Genomic DNA, 14097 nt, shown 5'->3' on the forward strand with positions numbered 1-14097 from the left:
TATTTATACTCACAAAAAGAATACATTAGATGTCCTATATGGTACAAATCTACAAATTCTCAGATGTTAACTATTTCAAGTTAGCTACTACATAGAGTACGAATCAGTAGGTGAAAATAAGAAGAAATAGGTTGAGTTGAAAATAACAATACAAATCAACTAAACTTCTAATACTAGGTATAACGTTTTAAATTTTACATTATAATTAATCTTGACAGTGGTAATTTTAAATTAGTTAAATTATATGGATATACGAATATAGAGTGATGATATGACGGACAATAACTCCCTACATTCCTACCTAAATACCTTATTTAAAATTACCACTGATAAATAAATTAGCCTATACTTAATGAAAAACCCGTTTATTATAATATCTTTTCATGAAACATGGCTAGTTTTGATTAAAAAATGGGTCAAAATTCAAAAATATCTCAAAGGTAGAGAAATAGGTAGCACTAAAATTTAAAAAATATCAAAATTTGCAATATTATAAAATGTTTAATTTTATAACTCTGAATTATGAAACAAATGTTAAGTTTCGGTACTCTGCTAGTCTGCTATCTCTAAAAACTATGAAAGAACTATGCAAAAGCTATAAAATCCCAACCCTGGTAATAAAACATTTAAATGAATTGTAGTACCAAAGACACAAATATGGGGACAATATATGCGGGACAATGGAGAGAAAGGGGACATAACACCTAACCTGTTCCTTGGGCACGCCACTTACTGCCATCATTGTATCATCAATTATTACCACGTTTATAAGGTATGGTCTGAACTCTGAAGAGGCTCTATAATAGATTCCCGGGTGAAATACTTTAAACGTAGACTAAATTTGAAACTAATTCTATAATTTATTTTAACCAATTATTTAAAAACTAAAAATAAATGGGTTAAAGTCTATAGGTCGATCATTAATTTTAAGTATAAGCCCCTAACTGAACTAAAATCTTGCATCTTATTATTGATCATTAACACTTCTATATAGTTAGGTGAATAGCATCAGCTTTATATAATTGATATTGTTACCATTGTATGCAACGAAGAAAAAACCAAGTAACTTGCTCAGCTTTATAGTAGGTGTTGACTATTGAGTAAACTTCATCATTAAGTAGGTAACCTTCAATGGATGTGTTAAATTTGAATTCAATGATAAATCATATGAAAGACAATTATGAACTGAGATGGTCTGTCAGACTATATTTTTAAAGATATATTTATATTTCAATCATGCTAGGTGTTATGAATGAGTATTAGTAAACATAAGTAATAAGTACGGATGTATTAGTTATTAAACAATTAGAAAATGTAGTATTTATAGAACAAGTAGTATTACGAAATTAAATTGTGATTATAAATTAGAATAAACAAGTACAATCCTGAAGTTGCAAATAAGCACTTTTAATATAGGAGGGATTATCCTAATTAGTTTAAGATATAACAGGAGGAATGTAAGATGGACAGTGGAGAATGGAGACAGTGTCATTGACCATGATTGTCTGTATATGTTTAAATCAATGAAACTTTGTGATACCTGATTAGATGTGTGTTTGTTACTTCATTACTAAATCTATATTCAAACTCGACAAGTATAAGGTCAACCGACTAATAACATTGGTAATTTATAGGGACTTTGTTCAAATTCCAAAAAAAAAATATGCTTATATAAGAATTAGTTGTGATATTCTACACTATATGTCTATATGTATTTTCTATACTTTGAAATTGCAGCAAGACTAATCTTTATTTTACTTTCTAGAAAAAAACTTAGTCAAAAAAATTATTTCACTTTTAATTTTTCTAATCTGAAGTTTAAAATTGTAATATAAAGTTCCAAATAAATTTAAACGTTTTATATGAAACTTGAACTAGGTATATTTACTAATACTCTTAATTATTTTCTATACGACAAAATGTTGAAATAATTCGTCAAAATTACTAAAATTTGCAAATAATTTTCCAGTTAAAAAACAATATCGTTTTAAACTGTGATTGCCGAGGCTTCAAAATGTAACAAAAGTTTTTCATAATTTTTTACAACAAAAGTAATATTTTATATAAAATTAGATGTTTAAACAAAAAATAACAGAAGAATCTTCTGAGCGATTACACGAGATCCGTACATTGATGTATACAATAAATGAAATAATAATTAAATAATACATTATGCATTCACCTGAGTAATACTATTTTAGAGGGTAGTGTTTTAAGTTCATGGCTCACAGGTAAAGTGTAGTAAAAGTTATACAAGAAATTCATTTAGATTTAAATAATAATGAACACAAAATTATTGAAAAAAAAAACTAGCTATGTAATTAATAACAATTATTTACATCGAGTGTAGAAAGAAGTCGATTAGCAAAGTTTGTTAATCTTTCCTTGCGTTCTATGGGATTTATATATTTGGCCACATATTTCATGAATGTGAAATTATTTCTATAATTTAAAACTAGATAATCCACATAATTTAAAAAAGGTTTTGATTAAAATATCAATTTATCTACCTCATGTCAAACCAGTCATAATGCATAATTCTGGAACAAGGTACACCAACATATCGACATACGCAACGAATAAGACATCGAAAATTGAGTTACTGCTATGGCTTTATAGACATTTTTTCGCTCTATCTCCTACGAAAACCGCAGTAACTGTATCATGATTGTGAACAGAGTAAAACAGGATCTAAAAATAGTTGGAAATAGTGAATTCCCACGAAAAAAGAAGAAACTTGAGTTACGTCATCATAAAATACATTTTACCATCGAAGATGTACGTAAATTGAGTTACTTCTTTTTTCTTCGGAATGTTTTTTTCTTTCTAGGAAGTAAGTAGTAACCACGTGTAAAATAATTATATTATAATTATTATATTTTTATAACATACTTAATATTAAAATATTGTTATCACTGTTTATCTTTTTAAAATGCAATAATAGTTAATAAAGTCAATTTAATAATATTATTTAATGGTTGGTACTACCTACAATACTATAATATTTTATATTTTTATCATTTATTAATAGGTTAAACCACGATGTCGAGAAGAGAAGGTGATAATACTCCGCGAAAAGGGTGGCACAATTTTTGACGGCAAAAATTTATTTAACATGAATACCGCTAGGCACCGCCACATTACTCGAAGGCCGGTTATATTAATTAATTGCTATTATGGTGCATTAAATATAGACCAAACTAATGTATTGTATAAATATATTCACGAATTCAATAAAATAAACATATAGAGGTAGACTTCCAGTCATAACAAATAGTATTTAAAATATAAATCCCTTCCCAATATTGTTCAAAATTTATTATAATTATTGTAAGAACTATGACTGTCCATTTAAATGTCTACTATTGAATGTTTAGTTACCGAACAATAAATATTATATTAAGTTTTAAAATATTATTTTAAAAGTTTAATAGGTAAATTAAATAATTAAAAATGTTAAATAAATGCTATGTACCAGGTTGTAAGACAAGATACGCTAGTGGAAGTGAAGGAAAAAATATTTCATTGTTTAGAGCTCCAAAGATACTGTGACTATATCAAAGACAAAAAAATATTTACATGATTTTTTATAAATTTTAAGTAGGTAATTACTAAATAGCATTACCCCACAATAATATAATAATTATATAGAGTATTATTATTATTTGGTACCTAATAATAATTTATACACTTAGATAAATTATTTGTACATAAAATCTTTTTAAGTAATTTTCAAGATACGGATACTCATGCTTTAAATTTAAATATTATAATTTAATATGATAATTATTAGGTAATAAACAATATTTTTATAACTTTTATCTTGATGTAAATCGAATTTTAACCTTTTGTAAAAATGTATTATATATTAATTTATCTTTATTACATTATTTCTATAGGCTATAACATATTTAATTTTAAGTTTTATGTTTTTATAATCTGATTGGGATATAATTATAATTTTAATTAAATAACACATTTGTTTATTTTAGTAAATCTAGATTACTATTTATATTAACATAATTTGTAAAAAATACTACCCAAATCAGGATATTATCTATAAGTCACAACACAGAACACTCAGGGGTTAAAGTGGGGGGGGGATGCAGGAGGAATCAGTCAACCCTACTTCTGATGGTTAAAATGCGTCCCATTTAACAAATTAGGATCTTATACATTAGGCATTATACATAAAATTATAAATTGAACGCTTAAAAGTTAAAACTATATGGAGACATTAGTCCCCTCTGGAATTTTTCCCACTTTAAACCCTGAGAAAACAAAAAAATTTATCAAAACAGTCCAAGTTGTAACTACTTCTTTAATATTATGTGATAACTACTTACTTATATGTATACTATTTTATGTATTATACTTAGGTACATTACCTATTATTATTAATGTAATAGTGTTTTAGATATATTTAAATATTTTTAAAAGAAGGTACCAAATACCAATATTAGGTAACTATTGAATCAAAAGTAAATATAAAGAAGTAAGTATAAATAAATAGATTTGAGTTACTTATGATATATAGAAATTATTAAATTTGTAATAATTAAATGGTCTGTATTCTGTTATCTGCAATTTTGCTATAATTTTCAACTGCCAACTTCTAGGCAGTTGAATAAAGTATAATATCATAAGGCAATAAATGATTTGCAATATGAATACCAAACGTTAAAATTATCTTATTGAAATACCAATAAATAAACGTAGGTACACACAGTTATTTTCCATCATAAATACAATATTTATAATATTTAATATTTTTGATTCATTGCAATAAAACACAATACACATGTGTCTAAAATATATAATGTCTAATGCAATTATTCAAACACCCGGCCTTCGAAGCTTGTGGTGCTTCTGGTGGATATTATTTAAACTACAAATTTACCATCGAAAACTAAGCCACTTTTTTTCTCCTCGCCAAGCCGAGTATTATCACCTTCTCTTCTCTACATTGTGGGTTAAACAAAGACAACTAAAATTAATTTCCAATTTGGTCTTGATGTTAATAGCAACAATGATAATATGATAATCATTATCATAATATTATAATATTATTATCATAAATAATTATGTCTAATAATTATTAATTAGTACGATTCATAGTTTTGTTATTGTACATTTAAGAAATTGTTTGATTTCTTTTTAATTTTATGTTCAAAGGGAAACGGTTAACAATAAATATTACAATATGGAAGTAAGTATTATTTTATATTTTATCATATATTTAAATTCTTAAAGCATAGTATTATAATTTATATTAGTTTATATTATTATTATAATTATAATTTAAATCCATCAGATTTCAGAAAATCATCAGCTATACAACTATGACATTGATGCAATGTATTTAGGAACCAGCAGTATTTGTAGTTTTTATTCTTATGGACAAATAAGTAGTGATGAAGATTTTGAGTTTGAAGACAATCATTTTGAACAAATAATTTTGATTACAATAATTTTGAAGACAATTATTTTGATGACAGTGACAAAGATCCTGATTATTTACCAGAAAGTAATACTGCTGGAGATCAGAGTATAAATTTGGCTGAGGTAATAAATTATAATTAAAAATATTGATCACCTATACTTTAATGGTATGTAAAGCATTATTATAGAAGCATAAATTAGTAAAAGATATAGTATTTTTAATATATTTTAACATACAATTATTTTATTATTAAATTTTTGTCCATACCTAATTATTAAATTTTTATTTTTACTAGTCTTACTAGTTTTTACTAGTTTAATAAAATATAAAAGATACATTTTGATTAACTATTATTGAAATTAGGTAAATTATGTTAATTTGAACATATTTTAATTTAACTTCTCATTGTTTGATATTTTTTAATGTAATATTTAATTTAAATAAATATTTAGTGCCTCTTTGTATACTTAACATAAAATGTTTTTTTATTTTGAATAAAGTGTGAAGAACGCCTCAGCAAAATTCAAAAAAAAGAAAGATTTCACCAAAAGAAAAATTAACTAGGAAGCGTATTCGGCATTTCTTGGATTTTAAACCACTAGTTGAGAATAAAATATTCAAGATAAATAATATAAAAGAGGTGTCTGTTAATTATGAATTTCCTTATGTAATTCAGATAAAGTACAATTTAAGTTCAACGGATTCCATACAGATTAATATTATAAAAAAAAAGAGAAAGAGGCCGATATGACAAACGCATAATTCCCGTAAGAGCATATAAAGAACAGCTGTGTATAGAAGAAGCAGAAATCCAAGACCTTTTATCTCTTTGTAAAAAGGATCTTATACCTAAAATGTATCATTCATTTTATGAAAACCTCAAATCAAAAAAAATGACTTAAATAATATTATTAAAGTTCCATATTCTTATTAATTACTACTACATTTCGTATTTTAAATAATGACAAAGGTTTTATTTTTTTTTTCAAAATAAGAAGGATCTGTACTGTAAATGTATTGTTAATGATAATATAATATAATAATATTTTTAATTATCATTCATTTTACTATTATTATCATAAATTATTTTAAATTATCATTAATTTTACTATTATAATATTATTATTATTATTTTATATTATTTTCAAGGTTGAAAAAGATATTTTGTATATTGTTTTATATTAATAAAGAAGAAGTTACTGCTTTATATTGGTCATATTTTATCCCCGAAAATGGTGGTAACTTGAGTTAACTCCTTTTGTGAAAGGAAGTAACTCAAGGAAAACCCAGGAAAATCCAAACTTTAATGAAATTGATATCAGGCCATATTTAGTGATACACAAATAAAATGTTGTTTAAGTTTCAATAAGATCCAAATAATATAAGAATAAGAATTGTAATTCAAACTTTAATTTTCTTCAACTGAAAAGTAGCGAAAATTGAGTTACTGCCTTATTTGTTGCATATGTTGATATCTTCAACCTCAAATTATCTTATAGATTTTTATTTTTTGAAATCAACATTTGTTGTCTGCCACCACAAATTGTTATGTTCCATTTCTAATACAAAAATCAATATTATGTTAATTTAGGTCTACAATAATAAACATTAATCATTATAGTTGTGTACTTCTTTGCAATATTGTATGTAAGTCATTTTAGACCCATCTTTTTTGTTAAATTCAGAATTAGGGTCAAAATTTTCATCTGTGTTGTCAATTCTGTAAATTTCATTATTGCATTATTGTAACACCAGTTTAAAGTTTATCTAAACAATAAAAAATATATATAATTTTATTAATGGTAAATTAAACTGTTAAAAATTCATAAAAATTTTTCTATTTTAATCAAAAATTTTAAAATGTAATACAAGATTCCTCATAAGTTTATATACCTTTATCAAAAAAAAAATTTTCTACAAGCAAATCAAATTAAATTTTTATGAGCGTTTGAAGTTTATACAAGATTTGATATTTATTTGATTTCTCATGTAGCAATTTTGTTATATTGTTGTAATTCAAAAACAAATAACTGTAGATACATGAAAAAAATGTCTATTCAATTTGTATTTATAATTAATATATAACTAAAATTACCTACTATAGACTGTAGTCATCGAATTGTATACACACTTTTTTAAATTACTTTGTAGCTAAAAAATTAAAAATGTTCAATTTTTATAGCTAAGGATAGAAAATTTAAAACAAGGTATAGATTTTCCATATATATTTTTTTTTATCTATATTGACCATTGAAATATGATGTGTATATTGTGTATATTAGTAATTGATATGTAATAATTATAATATCTATATTATTTTGTAAGCCTGCTGTAGGTAAGTATAATAAAAATACCAGAAAAGTAATTGTATTACAAAATACAAGTGTGGAAAAAACGGGATTATCACAATTAAAATATGATATTATTGGGTATTGGTCGGTAATTGCAGTATGTTATCTTAAATGAATTAATTTAAGACAATTTTTTTTTTTTGGTCTTTTTATTTGACAGTAAAAATGTGCTCGGACTTTTTGTCGGGCAATCAAAAAATGATTCGGGACTTTTTCTCTAACATTTTTCTTACTGAGCTTTTGTCCATGAACTTTTTGTCCCCGGACTTATTTTGAGCTGTTTACGGACATTTTCAGTTTCTATTTTTTTTAGTTTTATTTCTATAATTTTCAATAAAATTTTATTTGTTGGGTAATAATGCGTGAAATTGTAATAAAAGGTTTCTGATATATTGTTACAAAAGCAGTTGAAAAATATTAGAAATACATGGGCTCAATTTTTTTTTTTATGAGCATTTTAAGTTTAAATTTTGAGAAAATTTATGAAATTTAAAATTTAATAACTATTTTGTAGTCAATAATTTATAAAATGTTCAACTTTTATATCTAAGGATTGAACATTTATAACAAGGTTCCACGTAAATAGGTTATATAATATAAATTAATGTACTCACAATAATATCATCAAAATATATACTTAGTAATATCATAGGCTGACTGATCGTCTTCGCTCAGAATCGTTTATCTTATACAATGATATTATATCATTGAATTCAAATTTAATACCATCCATTACAGTGACCCACTTGTAACCTACTGTACAGCAGAACGACACCCACTTGCCCACCTTTTTTAAGATTGTCGATAGTAATCTTCCCGAATTGTAATAGTTTGAATCTAATGGAAAATCTTTTTTTGTATACTATTGCATAATATTTAATGGTTATTACTTATTACCAAGGCTAATTTAATGCAGTAAAAACCCTTAAAAAATTAATTTAAAATGTCAAAAATGCAATAAAATATGCACTTAAAATGCAAAACATTATAGTATAAAATGCACTTAAAATTCTTTAATTTAATTTTTATATTAATATTGATATTTGTATATCATATGCATAAAAAAAAAATTTATACAAATGTTGATTGAATTTGAATTTTTATTTTGAAGTTTGTAGATTCTTTAATAATTTTATTCACCTTTACCGTCCTAACAACCCATATAGAGCTTGTGTAAAATATATTTTATAAAAAATACAAATGAAGTGTAGCTTTACAACCTGTGTAAAAAATATGTTATCAAAGATATTAACAGATGGAATTTCAATAAAAATATGAGAAAACGAACTAAAAAGGAAAACATGACCTTTGCCAATGGTTGGTAAAACTAATTATAAATTTATTAAATTGAATGTAAACATATACAATATATATCATACATCCAGTGACTATTTATTTGCAAGCACTATAGGCACGTGCCTAAAGCTGCAAATTTTGAGGGGCAGCATATTATATAAAGTTATACTTATACGTTTTCTGTTATTGTTATTATTTTAGTTGTTTAGGCCGGCAATTTTCCACAGGCCTACACACGGGGAACATGTAAATACGCCCCTGAATACATCCTATATTTCTATTAAAACTGGTATACAATTGATTTTTAAATTATTTTAAATGAAAAAAAATCATATTTTCAGAATATTTTATCAGTTTAAGGATTATTAAAAGAATATTTTAAGATTTTTTTTAGAACATATTAGAATCATATTTTAATCTTAAGAACCTAAACAGCTACTCTTTAGTGTTGTATTCTTAAGTAATTAAACAATTAATATTAATAATTTATAATATGAAGATTTAATTTCATTTCTATAATAGAAAAATGTGTAAAATTTCTCGAATAACGTAGTTAAACTTGGCAACAAAAGCTACATTCTTTGAATCCTTGGTTGAAGTATTAAGTCTTACAGATAATTCAGTGTATATCCATCTGTCTTGATTTAAAAAAAAAAAAATTAATTAGTTCATTTTTTGCTTATAATATGAAGTATTTAAGACTTAATGAGAAACCTTAAAAAATCTTTACCTTAAAAAAGATGAATACATAAAATAAAAATTTATTTGATATAGAAACATATTATTTAAAGAAAAACTTACATTTAAGAAAATTGTTAAGCAGAGTCACAACTACTTTTTTTAATACATTATTTCTCGATGTTAATAGTAAACATACACGTTCCATTAATTAAAGTAAAATATATTTTTAAGAAACTAATACATGTTTTACACAACTAATAACACATTTAAATGCCCTACAACAATAAACATACTTATAAATTAATTATACTATATAATATATAGTATGTACTATGTAAGTAAGTTAATTTTCCCTTCCCTAATACTAACATACAACAAAAATACATTTTAGTTTTCTTACTTATTCTTCAAATGTAACTGTAAGTTAATCACTGGATATCTTGGATAACTGGAAACTTGTCACGGTTGCTTAACCACGTCTCTAAGAATCAAAATATAACAATAATAAATATAGTTTTCTTATAGAATCATAATAATAAATAATATTTCATACGACAAGTGCTTGTGAATATATAATTCTGAACTTGTTAATAATTTTGTGCAGCTATGTAAAATCAGCTAACGCATTTATACCAATACAATTTTCAGGGTGCAGTTGGGTCTGTAAAAAATCATAATATGCCTCGTTTATACCGTTTAACTGTAAGAGATTTACCACTGGAAACAAAACCTTGAGAAATAAACAACAAATAATTTTGTTGTCTATAACAAATTAAAACCAAATCTATTATCTATTACCGTAGAAGTGGCTTACTTGGGGAAGTTTTGAACTTTGACAATGTATATCTCAGTTAATAATTATTGTATGGGGCCAGTAAACATATCAAAAGTTGTCTCTTAGTCTATACTTTAATATGGATTTAAATTTAAATTTATATACTTAATTGCTGATTTTATATTTTTTTTTTTGTGGCTGCCCCAAGTTACCTTTGAAAGAGCGTATCTTGGGGCAAAATACATTTTAAAAAATGTTTCCTCACAACATTTACCATAGGAATGTGTTATTAAAATTGTATATAATTTATAACTATGTACTAGGTAAACAGATTAATAGATACAACTAAAAATGTGATTTTCTAAATTGTAATTTTGAATTCAACTTAAAACAAGTAAGTTAGATCAAATTAGAAAAATTATGCCATGTACATCATCTACTACCCTATGAAAATAAACATAATTATATTCAATAAAAAACTGATGAATTAAAACGATGGTGTCCCAAGTTACGCTTCAAATAAAAAAAACATTGATTATTTTAAAAATATTTAACATACGATGATGATTTTTTTTTCATCTCTAATGCAGAGAATAAATATATTTCTTAACAATATTTACGTTAAGTCAATTATTACTTGAGTAAATCGTGGTTGATTTTATGCTGTTAAAGCTGTTGGTAAAGATCTACTTTTTAAATTTTTAAATATTTTATTAGAGGATATACAATCTATACCCAAAGGCATAATGAGAATAATATGTGCTACATTATATTAAAAAAATAACATGAGTAGGGTGAGGGAAGAAACCATCCAGTGATCGCACTTCCTTTTGCAGTTTTTAAATATGAATACATAAAGAAGATCCCTTAAAACTTACAACGACTTTGATGTGTTCTGGACTTTGCAAAATATTGTGTTGATTTATCCGATTCAAAAATTATCTTATAGTGATAACAAAAGAGGTAATAGCGACAATAAGCCAAAATTATATTTGTGCCCCAAGTTAAGCAGATGCCCCAAGTATGAAGTAAACCACTTCTGCGGTACTTGTACATTTTTTTCGGTGGCCATGATTTCTCCAGGATAAATAAAGAATACTAAGAGCTGTAAGCCGGTAGAATCTAACAGTCTTATAACAAAATCTTTATTCTTTTCTGCAAACTTTGTGAACATTGTATAAACAGAAGAAATTCGAAAATTGTATTACTAATAGGTAGTAATAATAGTTAATATTATAATTATAATCAACGCTATTGCTTATTACGTATTTACGCACAATCTAAATGAACTTATGAGCTTAATAACAAAACCTTCAATAATCAACATTCAACAGTCCTAACTACAAACAGTGAGTGACGTATTGACGTGGCAAGATTGCAAGGAGAAACAGACGTCGGAATATGCCGATGTTTTTGAAAAAAAAAAAATTCTAAATCAGAATAAGCACTGTATGCAAAAAAAACGCGTATGTCTAATACAAAATTTTGGTTTTCGATACATCGTAATCGGGCGCCAGACAAATGTTGATTGTTGACATCCCAACGGCAGGCACAGATAATATACCACGGACTAAGATAGGACTATAGACTATATCATATCTCAGTCCGTGGTATATACCATGATATAATAATATTATTATCTTAGTCCGTGGTATGTACATAATATTATAGTTTATAACTTTCTATCGTCAGACTGCAAACGCCAATAATATAAAATCAGCTGTGCTTCCCACACGCACACGCCGCCGCCGCCCCGTTGTAGTATCGAGCATAGAAACTAAAATTCAGCAACCAATCAGAAACATTTCTGAAGCGGCGGCGGCGTCAGCGTCGTTTCCCGGACAAGTTTTACCAACATAGCGGCTCACCGTGCGTAGTCACCGTCCGATAATCAAAACAGCGGCACGTTTGAAATAGCGAAAGGATCTAACACACTGTCCGGGGGGCTTCACTTTTTTAAAATGTTATAAAATAGTATTCTTCATGTTAACACATCACAATGAAACATAAAAAAAATGGTTAAGATTTTTTTAAATTTTTTAGGCTGCTTACTACTTGGCAGTACTTGCGTCCCCCCAAAAGGTATTTATTTTTCAGTTTGCATTGTTGTCGCCAAACAATTTCCTAGCCCTATTTACAACACTGAATGTCTGAATGGACTGAATGCTTTGTAAAACCAACATCTGATATCTCATTTGACAAATGTATCGTATAATATGATTGATCAGAATAACATAAAGTATTTTGCACAGTGCTATATATTTTTCAGTACATGTTCCGTTATAAAGTGTTCGTGAAGTCAACGATTTAAAATAGAAAAAATGTTTAGCTCCACATTATGCTTGAAAAAATAATTTTGTATAATTCACGACCATCAGTTCAGTACTCCAGTTACCATAAAATGCTTGAAAACTAAGTACAGCGGTGAAAGAGAACTGCGAATAAAAACGGCAAAAGTTTTTCAAGGCTTAATGATCTAAAAAAATATGATTTCTGAACCAACATAACATATTCATGATTCAAATTACCCTGAATCACGACAATAATTAAAGAACTTAAATAAACGAAAAGCTATTATAGACATATCAAATATCAATTGATAAATTTGATAAATAGGTACACATTTCGAAATGTGCACTACTTGCTTCCATAAAGGAATTACCATTAGGGAAGGTATTTTTAAATAGCTTGTATAATATTGTATATAGGTAGGTAATGTATATTGAGCCCTGTATTTTAATAAGAAAATCAATAATAATATATGATCTAATGAATGTAACAAAATATTGCCTACACAGAGTTGCACATAATTGTAGTTTTTTTTAAGGAAAAAAGGAAAAAAAACTTATATAATATATCTTATATACAGTGGTTTAAACATAATTATTGTAGGGGGGGGGGAGATCAGAAAACAAATTTAAACCTAAGTACGGGTGTCGACGTTGCAGTGTTGTGATCGGTGACAGTCGGACGGTCAAATTTTATTTTTATAATAATTATATATATAATATATAATATGATTATTGATTACTGACTAGTCATTAGTGTAGTAGAATGCCGTCTGTTGGCGAAATGTGACGAAATAAAAATTTACAAAAACCCTAGCCATTTTTTTTGTTTCCTATTGTAACGCCCTAGCTAACACTAAGAGCACTGACTTATAACATTAAAAAAAAGGCTTATGGGGCGATCTAACCCCCCACGTCCCCCTTGAATACGCCCCTGCAACAGCAACACAATATTTTTTTGGCAACTGCTTTTTCTCCCCTGATATGAGTGTGCACACAGAGCACGAAATTACTAAAGGCATACTATATGTCTATATATATACCTACATAATATTACATCACTACAAGGCATGCGCATTCACTTGTGTGTTATTTTCGGGCACTATCGATCTTTTGTATTAGGACGGAGCCACCCGAATTCCACTTATTTCCACCCCACTGAAATAAAATACAACTGTGTTACGGCGTTTGGGACTGGCAGCTAGTGGTTGTTGTAGGGTGTCGTGTTGCAACTACCTGCAAATGCCACATTGACAAACAATA

The sequence above is a fragment of the Metopolophium dirhodum genome, chromosome 1 (genome assembly GCF_019925205.1).
Source record: "Metopolophium dirhodum isolate CAU chromosome 1, ASM1992520v1, whole genome shotgun sequence".
Classification (NCBI taxonomy): Eukaryota; Metazoa; Arthropoda; class Insecta; order Hemiptera; family Aphididae; genus Metopolophium; species Metopolophium dirhodum.